Below are 9582 nucleotides of genomic sequence, written 5' to 3' on the forward strand. Positions count from 1 at the left end.
TTTTACTGAAGATTGAACTGAACCCAGGGGCGTTCTACCTCTGAGCTAAAGCCCCAGCCCTATTTTTTATTCTTTATTTTTGAAACAAGGTCTCGACAAATTGCAAAGGGCCTCACTAAGTAGCTGAGGCTGGCTGCGAACCTATGATCCTCCTCTCTCAGCCTTCCAAGTACTGGGATTACCAGCGTGTACCACCATACCTAACAATTTATATTCTTTGTATAGTAGAGAGGAGGAAAACGCACAGCTACCATAACTTCTATACACTTAAAGCCAATCCCTCCAACATCTACTGATACCATGTTCTAATGAACTATCATATGCTAAATAAAGAATAAATAGACAATCAGTTGTTTGGGGAAATAATGAGTAGGGTTAATAATAAGAAGAAATAAGTGGGAGAAACTGACTTAGGCACAGGGCCCTCTCAGAGGACTTAAGCATCTACACAGGTAGAAGGACTCTACTCTTGCATCTCGAGTACTACATGACCACTGCTCAGTTTGGTCAACAGAGATAAGGATCTTTGTTTTTATTCAGAATAATATGTTAATGTTCACAGGACAAGAGAATAAAAGAGCTGTTATAAAATCATACCTTTTTATCATTATTCTAATCCAAAATTATGTTTTCACTAACATTCTCCAAATTTCTCTCCATTTTAGGTCTGATAAAATAAAATGTTCAAAACATTTCTGTAAAAGATAGCCCTAGCTTGGTATTAGCAACCAAAATCACGAGTGATCACATTTTTTGGTCAAGGTGTCATGGGGATGAAATGTAGTTCTCAGATTTGGCATTACATAATAGTGACATTAAAACATAATGATTCATTTTAATTATTTAAAATAAAGACAATAATGATATACTGAAACAGATTTCTTCTACACTTGTCAATAAATATAGTGTAACATTTTCTGCTTTACCTACAAAGTTATATCCATCTATAGCAACTTTCACATAGTCTCTGACTTTTTAGTACTTCAAATATAAAAAAATCTGTGTGAACTAGTTGTCTTTAATTGTATTAATATTTATTCATCCTTTACTATAAGATACCACCATCATAAACTTTTAGGGGTTATAATCTTCAGTTTTTCTTGATTAAGGCATGATACTGTCACGAGAATTTGATTTGGTTAGAATTATTATAAAAGTAATTAATTGTATGAATTTTAACTTTGTTACAACTGATGCAGAAATTTAAATCCACAATTTTTTTTTAAATGCAGGGACAATATGGGCGGAAGAAAACTTGCTAAATTTTACATCAAAATAACTACTAAAAAGAAACTATGAACATGTTTAATGTAACAATTAGTATTCATTCCCGAGAGAGGGGGGGCTGGTTATTTTCTTCATTTATGATTTTAAGTATTCCAGTGTATTCATCAGGCCAGCAATAGCTAATCAGGGCATAAAATAAACCTAAAAATGTTTTACCAGCCTTATAAACATTTGTGCTGGTATATTCTTCATAAGTTGAAGGCAACAAGACAGCCTGTTAGGTAGCTGAATATAGAGTATATTGGAATTGCACCATATGCTGTTTCAAAGAAACATCTGACTTAGCTAAGAACATGCTTTTGATTTATTAGTTGACTTCTGTGCAGACATATGTGATTTCTTGATTCTTTTATTCGTGTCACACTTTTGATACAATCAACCCTCATGTTCTCTTCTCCTTTTCTTCAATCCTTGGGAGAAAAAACAATCAATCACTAAGGAAATGTAGTAGGGTAACAGCCCTTTTTCTAATACGATTTTTCTTTTTTTATCCTGATGTTTTAAAAATCTATTTTTGAAAAAGAAAATAAATAAAGTGATTTAGTGGTGATCTTCCTCTCTAGACATTTTCAAATGTGTACAGCTTGATTGATCGATTTTTATGTTGGAAATTAATAGAAAATGATACAACTCCTCTTAATTTTATACTAATTTGATCATTTTTTAAAAGTTGCAGTTTATCAGATTTCCCAGTAACTAGAATGCTAAAGTAAAATTGAGGTTTGAAAGACCATAAGGGTATTGATGTATATTTCAGAAGCTAGTTCAAGACCAATACTGAAGGGAAATGAAGATATCTTTTATTATGAGTTAAAACTTACTTAATATATACTGAATACATGTTGAGGAATATTCAAGCATTATACCTTAATTATTATGTTTAATTTTCTCAAACAATTGTAAGGCAAATTCTGGACTTGGCACTATTTTGTGGTTACAGTAACTGAGTCTCAGGACTTGCTTTACTGCTACCATCAAAAAGCTAGGAAGTTATAGATGCAAGAGTCAAACATAGGTCATTTAGGTCCAAGCTTTGTAATTTTAAATGGTTCTTAGGAAATTTAACATTGATAAAACATCGATATTCTCTTAATTTTCTTTTTCAAATCCCTAAAATAGGTCTCTTCCAACATTTGAAAAGAATAAATGCAGTGTGTGTGTGTGTGTGTGTGTGTGTGTGTGTGTGTGTGTGTAAAACTGAGGGCAGTATACTTTTAGAATCTGAGAAACCATAAAGACCCTCTCATTTTAGAGACAATGGTTTGCAAGTGATTTGCCAAGATATTCTTACAATTAAGAACCTTGACTGAACAACTTAATTATTGTAGAATCCGGGTAGGACTTCTGAGCCCTGCCTGTCCTATTTCTTTTTCAACCGCCTTGCAATGGAAGTTGATCATTTCAGCCTCTTAAATCCTAGTCTGAGCTGGCATTTTGCTTGCTAGAAAGGAAAACACTCTGAGTCAGAAGGATAAGGCAAACTGTTATCATAATTCAAACTACTTAGTGCTAACCTTGGTGCTAAGTGGTGAGGTGAAATACGAGCATGGTTTCGAAGGTCCACAAGCAGGTCAGGCTAATGGATGAGATGTGCATAAAGTATTAAAATAGGTATAATTAGTCCATCTCTGCCACTTTCTAATGAGAAATGATCCTGTGCTGCTGGAGCTATTGGGATGAATGTTTTGTTTCTGATAGAGATGATTAGTGAAGATGCAGAACAAAAGAAACAGAGATGGGGAAACATGTCTTTATGTAATGAAGAAACAAGACATGGATTCCATTTCCTTCTGAGCTCACTGAAATTAGGCTCCTTAACACTCTGCACAAAATCTATTACAGGTCACCAATGACCCAAATAGCTAGAGCCATATGATCATATGGTCAATTTTTATTTCTCATCTACCGTCTCAATAGAATTAAGCACATGGGCTACATTTTTCCATTGTCATCTAGAACTCCCCATGCTCTTGGTTTTTCTCCTTCTTTATTGGTTCCTCCTTCTCAATCTCCTCATCTGATTTCTTCTCCCTGATACTTAATGTTGCAGTGTCCCCACATATAGTCCTTATTCCTCTTTTCTATTATTGTAGAAAAAGTATAAAATAAAATGAGTGAATTTCAAGCAGAGTAAATTAGAACCAGTAGGCAAAAATGTGGAACTGACCTAGATGTTATGCATATTTGTGGAAATTTTGAAAATATTTGGCAGAAAAAATGAGCAGTTTAGATCCAGCAAGTGTGGCAATTTTAATTAACAGTCAACAGCTCAACATGGTATTTCCATGTTTCTAACACAGACATAGCATAGTATCACAGGTAGTGCTCTGTTAAGTGGAAAGGTAAGTACTAAATTGAGCCTGAGTGCTCGAGAAAACAAAAACTGTCAAGTAGTCAAATCCAGCAGGGTCAGTATGACTTTATGTGAACAAGTGCAATATAGAAAAATGATGTAAAATCTTTCCTTTGACCTAAATGGTCAGAGACATCTAAAAACATCTAAAGGAGCAGATTTTCCACAGAATGATGTTCTTTTATATTACCAGCAATTAAGACTAGGGACAATGATATGTCTCACAAAGAAACATGGGTATGACTGTTGGCAATTTGAACTAACCAGAATTAAATACATGCAAAGCTATATGTGTGTGTGTGTGTGTGTGTGTGTGTGTGTGTGTGTGTGTGTGTGTGTATTGGTGGTACTGGGGTTTCTGGAAACCCTTCTATCTCCAGGCTACATTCCCAGACCTATTTTTTTTATTTTTATTTGGAAACAGGGTCTCTTAAACTAGCGCGGTTGGCTTCGAACCTGCACGATCCTCCCCTATCTCCGCCTCCCTAGCACAGGGCTTACAAGCGTGCGTCACCATGCCCAGCCAAAGCTATATTTTTGACAGAGTTGCATTGTCACCATGTAGAACTAAAAGAGATTGTGACCATTTGTTACTTAGTATGTACTTAGGCTTCTAATATTTAAAATCAGAAAGTTACCCTGCACCCCCTCTGCCAAAAAAGTCTCCAAGTGTCTTCAATGCCCTATTTACAGATTATTAAAGAGCATGAAACAGAAGGAAGAGGGAAAAACAGAGATAAGAGTCTTGGATTACAGTAGAAAAAGGTGCTACTTCTAGGCAACAGAAATGGAATCTAATCAAAAGATGTTTTTGCATTCCTAGGGCAGGAAGCTACATAAGACCAGGTTCCTTAAGAAACAGATGCCAAGACAGCAATAAATCTAAAATAATTTATTGGGGAAATTTTCTATGTGAAAGAAAATAGCGAGGGATCATGTAAGTGTAGGGTAGCTGTCAAACAATGATGCAGTCTATCCTGACTGAAGAATAGAAAAGGAGAAAGTCAAGTGGGAGTGCTCTAGATTTCTTTGCAACTGAAGGAAAGTTTAGCAAAGTAACTGAAGAGTTGTCCTTTTATCAAATTGGGAGGCCATGCTGTTTGGACCCATAAAAGCCTCTCTCTCTGCTGCTGTGGCCACTTAATTCATGTATCCAACATGTCAGTTACAAGGTAGCCAACAGTAAATAAGAAACAATTCACATTCTGTATGTATTCCCATGTATCAGTCCACATGCATTTACTCCAGATCTCTTTGCCTTTAGACTTTCAAACCTCTCCTTTCCACATCCGGGAAGAGCTCCAGGCCATAGGATGCTGTTCAGAGATCTACAAATATTTTCAATTCTGTTCATTTCTCCTTCCATACAAAGTGGATGACCAGGTTCACTGCTTACAGTTTTTTTTTTTTTTTTTTGCTTCCTTTGGGAGCATTTGCCCTCTCTTACTGTCTTATGTAGCTATGATATAGTTGTCTTCTCTTCTTGGCTTTTAGTCATTACCTAGCCAAGCTATAATTCAAACGGAGACTTTTTCTTCCTACTTCTATATATGAATATCGTCATTTGGACCATACAAGTTTGAACTGTTTCTGATCCTCTTTTGTCATTGGAATGGAAAAGGCTTTATTGATCTATTTTAACAACAGTGCCATAGCTGGTGCAGCATTTGAAATCAGGGCTTCAACTGTTGGACCTATGTTGGTCTATAACCATTTTCCTGAATCAATCTAGTTTCTGCAAGATCCAAGTTGGCAATTAAATTGATATATGATAAGGAACACTAACCCTGCATCATCTAGCTCTTTAATAGTGGCACTAAGCTCCACCATCTCCACTGAGACAAAATATTGTTTTAATTTACTATTTTGGCTAGGGCTTAGGGAGGACCAGTTTCATAGGTTTCCATTTGTCTTCCCCACTATTATTCCTCTTTCTCTAGGGACCCAATGTTGAGATTAATCCAATTGTCTAGTAGATCAGTTCTGATTATACATCCAGGGCTGAAGAAATGACCACTGCGTGGGTCCTTGGAACAAGTGGACTCTCACCATGATCTGGATTAATCAGTTGGATTTATTATTTGGTCCAACATGTAACAGAGACACCCAAGTTACCCTGGGGATTGGAAGAGACATATAAACTTTAATCTGAAGAATGAGCTGGAGATGCTTGCATAGATATTGAGGTGGGCAATGGTGGGAGGGGGGCCTCAATAGAAGAAATAGCAGGAGTAATGATCCTAGGGAGGAAAATTGTGGGGCAGGAGAAGCCTCCTGACATCTTCTCCACAGCAGGGCCTTTCCCAAGTCACCATCAACCACAACAATCTTGTTTCTTCAAAAACCTGATATAGTTTGTTTTTATTTTGCTTCTACCATTAAAATGGAAGTTTCCTGAAGGTTAAAGACACAAGAGGATAAATATCCTAGCTACCAGGACTAGTACTCACTGCAGGGGAAGCTAATGCCCTGACCTTGTGGATCTTCTTAGAAGTAGACAGGCATATTCATGTCCAAAAGACCTTTTCTTCACTTGCTGACACAAGAATGTCTACCCAGCACAACCTTGTGCAATATTTGTCTATTTCTCTTTAAGGAAAATGAGAAGACAAAGTGGCCTGAGGACTAAGGTAAGTTTGGCTGATCTGAAGGGACAGGCCCCAGGTAGCAAAGGTCTCTAGTTAAGAGTTTGCTTTTGCAAAGTCCTGAAAATCTCTGACTCTAATCCCAGTGAGTTACTGATCATATGTGTGGAGAAGCACATTGTATGCATGCTCTCAAGCCACACTACCCAATTGAATAGCCACTAGCCACATGTGGCTACTTTAATTAAAATTAAATCGATGAAAAAATTAGCTCTTTGGTCACACTAACCACGTTTCAAGTGCTTGATTAGCCATATGTGGCTGGTGATGATAATATACCTATAGGAAATTTTGATCTTTGCATAAAATTCTGTTGGGTAACTCTGCTCTAGACTTTCTTTTTTAAATGTAAAATAGGAAAGTATTTCCTGCCTGTCTCACAGAGATGTGGATTCAAAATGTTTAAAAAAAAACTTTGAAAAAAAATACATGCATCGAGGGGCATGGTGGTGGTATGATTCTAGCTTGCTTTCTAGCAACTGAATTTATTATCTACTGTTAAATAGAAACCAGCAGGCTTCGTGCACTCACCTTTGTCCCACAGGAATGATCCATGCTGTAGAGATCCAGGCCTTTCTGAGGAAGTCTTTTATGCTGCAGAAGGTGTTTACTGAGCATGGCCTCATGGAACCAGCCAGCTTCACCAGGTTTTTATCAAAGCTGTTGGCCAGAACCCACTCCAAGTCAATCTTACCCTATCTTGATCACTTTCGACCATTTCTAATCCGCTGATATCTTTGGGACAGTGTTTGGACTTGACTGGAAAAATAGTTTCAGACCAATCTCACTTTTAAGTCACCCAATGTCACTAAGCAGGGCCTGTTTCAGAGGCATATGCCTGCCTGTATTCACACAGAGCCTTCCTCTCCAAACAGCTCTGCTACTGAAATTCTGAAATTCCTAATAACTTCATATTTGGACATATTTTACAAATAGAGTCCAATTGCACAATGAAACATACACTGGAGCAGAGAAGACAGAAGCAAAATTATAAGCCTGTTCTTTTCTCACCTTGTGATTTGCATGCAGTATTCATGATGTCCATGCATGCAGTTAAGTGTTAAGTTCAAAGCCTCAAATCAAGTACGAGGTCCATGTGTTACATCCATACCTGAGGAAGCAAGACATCTACTAGCCCCAAGAGGCCTTGCTTTCTATTTGAATCAGAATTTGCTTCAAAACCACACAGAAGATAATGGGGTTCTAAGAAACATGACCAAATAAGGAAACTCATCATAATATTCTTTCTTACTTAAATTCATTCGCAAAATTAGTGAATTAGTTATAACTGAAAATGATGACACAGAAAGAAAGGATAAAACGAGACCATCCATGTGTCTCTGTTTTCAACTCTTCCTTACTCATCTGTAAGTCAAGGGTAAGTTGGGAGTGAGTGTGAAGAAGTGAAATTTTAAATGTTGAGAGTTTCAGGCAGTTTCCACACTCTTTGGTAAAGAAAAAGAAATGTATTCATCTTCAAGGTACAAAAACAAAAGAATTATGAACTTTTGGTTATTGCACATATGATCTAAACATGCTTATATTTGCACTTCAAATAGACATTGTACAGTATAAAGATGAAAGATGAATGAAAAATAAGCTAATAATTTAAAATATTATTTGCTCTTTACTTAGAATGGCATTAAATGGCAAACAAAAGCATCATTAATTTATATTTTAATATCCTGCATTATATCTTTTTTGGTTTTTGAAAAAGCATTTTCATTTTGTAATGGGTGCTGAAATGCTGTAGCACCCAAGATGTCAAAGAAACTTGACTTCTTCTCATTTCTTCTCATTGCATTCATTTAATATGGGGTGATTAAGTGAAAGATTGATTTTGGCTGCAGGTACTCAAATTCAGAATATTGTTTCAGGCCTCCAAAATGAGGGAAGCTGAGGTACAAACTATTTTGTTGAGAGAAAACACAGTTCAGAAATAAAGAGGACTCATGCCAGAGTCAGGCTGCCTTAAATCAAATTCTGAGTCTGTTAACTTTATGATATGGAATAATCTACTTAATCACTCTGTGCTGCCTCAGTTTCTTCATCTGTAAAATGGAAATTTTTACGATAACAGTGCTTTCTACATAGGATTGTTGTGAATTCTAAGTGCACTGATAAATGCAAAACACTTAGAATAGGGCCTGGCACATATCTGGTACTACAAATTATTATCCATCACTACACTTTCACAACATAAAAAATAGCCTACTTTTAACCAGAAATCTGAGTTGTAGTGTTTTCTAGTAAATTATCATTATTTTTAAGTTTATACGTGAGGCAAGCATGGTAGTGCACACTTGTAATCCCAGCATTTGGTAGGATGAGACAGGAGGATCTCCAATTAAGTACAGCCTCAATTACCACTTAGCAAGGTCCTTTGCAACTCAGTGAGACACTGTTTAAAAAAATAAAAAAATAGGGCTGGGGGTGTAGCTTGGGGGTAGAATGCCCCTGAGTTCCATCCCAAGTACTTCAACATAAAGGAAGGAAGGAAGGAAGGAAGGAAGGAAGGAAGGAAGGAAGGAAGGAAGAAGTTTAAAAGTAATAACATTTAAAATTATATACTTCCACTAAATACTACATACACATATATTTATATGGCTTAAAGTTTTGATAAATAAGAATAAATCCATCATGATTTCCCCAATGAGCATTTCCTTGTTGTTTTAAGCTTATAACTAAACACTTCATGACACTATTTCATGTAATCAGCCCATAAATAATAAGGATCATTATTTCTGCTTTGTGATTGATCCACACATTTTTCATAATCAGGAGACATGTATAAACTTTTTTTCTAATTATATTTTTATCTGATAATCCACTAACCACATAGACAAAACATCACAACAAAGTTAGCTGGAACAAATTTGTGTTAATGTATCCTAGAGACTTAACACTGTTTGGATGTTCAGGAACATATCATACATTAAATTGATGTAATACAACTTGGAAGGCCAAATACCATAGAGAATACAGCCTGAACTTAGATAGAAATGGGATGTAGAGTTGTAATGTTTGTAATTACAAAGACCTAATTCTCATTTCTCTGAATAGCTATGAAACTCTTCCATGTTCCAAATCCCTTTGGAAGTAAGTGCATGTAAGAAGGAAATAAATTTCCAGCCCTAATAATTATTTTATACTTTTATTGGTACATTATAGTCTCACATCATAATGTGGTTTGTACGTAGCAATAGTGACATATATGCACACAGCACTTGGCAAGTAAAAACAATACTGTAACATTTATCTTTAAAGAGAGCTTAGTAGACCCAGAAAAAAAAATAT

This window comes from Muscardinus avellanarius, assembly GCF_963383645.1.
Source record: "Muscardinus avellanarius genome assembly, chromosome: 4".
NCBI classification, from domain to species: domain Eukaryota; kingdom Metazoa; phylum Chordata; class Mammalia; order Rodentia; family Gliridae; genus Muscardinus; species Muscardinus avellanarius.